The sequence below is a fragment of the Nilaparvata lugens genome, chromosome 7 (assembly GCF_014356525.2).
Source record: "Nilaparvata lugens isolate BPH chromosome 7, ASM1435652v1, whole genome shotgun sequence".
NCBI lineage: Eukaryota > Metazoa > Arthropoda > Insecta > Hemiptera > Delphacidae > Nilaparvata > Nilaparvata lugens.
In genome coordinates this window covers 35,373,516-35,375,444 of record NC_052510.1, presented here as the reverse complement: position 1 = coordinate 35,375,444, position 1,929 = coordinate 35,373,516, and positions in this window count along the sequence as shown.

Below are 1,929 nucleotides of genomic sequence, written 5' to 3'. Positions count from 1 at the left end.
TCAAGTCCAAAATGTATCTAATTGTCATTGATGCTTATACCAAATGGCTTGAAGCCTTATAGGTCAGCTCGACCTCTGCCAGTCAAACTATCAATCATTTGCATCAATTATTTGCCAGATTTGGCTTGCCTAAGCTCTTAGTCTCTGACAATGGTCCACCTTTCAACTCTTCAGATTTCAAGCACTTCTTGAGCATGAATGGTATCAGACACTCTCTTATTGCACCATATCATCCACAAACCAATGGGTTAGCTGAAAATATTCTGTTAAGCTTATAAAAAATAAATTGAAATGTGCTTCACTTGAAAATGAAAATTTCGACATTGCTCTATCTCGGCTTTTGTTCTCATACTGTACTTCAGTACATGCTAGTACAGGGGAAACTCCAGCAAAATTGATGTTCATTCGGCCCTGTCGGACATGTTTCGACTTATTACGCCCTGACCTGCAGAGCATGGTTGATGCTAATCAATCCAAGCAAATTAGTCACTCTCATGGTTCTCAACCCAGAGAGTTGTTCAATTGATCAGCCTGTTCTGTGCCGAGACTACCGATCAACTCACCCAAGATGGGTTGAGGGGACCATTTTCAAACAGCTAGGCCCTGTAACATACCTCATCAAATTGAATAATTCCAACATGATTTGGAAACGTCATATTGATCAAATTTCACAACATGTGCCCCAATTGTCACATGCTCCTCCTGTTCCAGTAACACCTGCTGTACCTACCCCTGTACCTATCCCTAATCAAATACCTGTACCCAACACTGTATCTGAAGGTACTACCTCAACTGTACCTCACCCAATCCCTCAATCCCCTCCACCAACTACCTCACCAATACTTGGAAAGCGATATCCACAAAGAAATAGGCAACCAGTTGTAAAACTGAATCTCTGAATTGATTCATGTAATGTTTTCTTTTATATTCTTATATCATTTGTATCTTGGATTTTTTTTATCTTCATTTTGTATTGCTACCTAGTTCTATTCCTATTATTTCATGTGTTTTTCAGTATTTCTCCAATTTTGAGGGAAGGATTATGTAATGTATTGAGTACTCTATGTGTTCTCTTGGCCCTCGATGCTTGAGGCTCTGTTTGTGTGTGTGCCTTGCAATGGCAATCACTTGATGTGTTTCCTAACAATTGTATCCTGTATCTTAACAGTTGAATATACTCACTATTAATTATATCATGAGGTTTTTTTCTTTATCAATACCTGAAGTAAATACTTTACAATATGTTAAATGGCTTGGATTCAATAAATCTTATAATTCATGGGTTGAAGGTGATGATATAACATAATATAATAAAATTGAAATTGAAACAACATTGATCAAAACTACCTGTCATAAATTTTGATAAATTCCTTACTAAGAAGAATATCAATTATCACAGACACAGCAAACTTCTACCAAATTCTATAAGATGTATTGTTTTGGCCCAAGTAATTCTGGGAAAACAAATACAGTATTTAATTCACTATTTGCACAGAATTGTGTCAAGTTTTCAAACTTGTATGTATTTACCAAATCACATCAACAAGATAAATACCAACTTTTAAAGCAGATTATGATACAAATACCTGAAATTGACTTCAACATGTATCAAGATAATGATGAAATACCACACCCAAATTATGCACACCCAAATTCAGTTATGATTTTTGATGATATTTGTATGGAAAATCAACAGAATATCTGCAACTATTCCAGTATGGGTAGACATAATGATATTGATTGTTTCTACATTTCTCAAACTTATTTCAGTATACCCAAGCAGTTGATTTATGATAACACAAACTTGATTGTTCTATTTAAACAAGATAATTGTAGTTTAACACACATATATTTTGATCATATTTATCCTGATATGAATGAGAGATAATTTGAAGAAATGTGTGCACAAGCTTGGAAAAAATAATAACA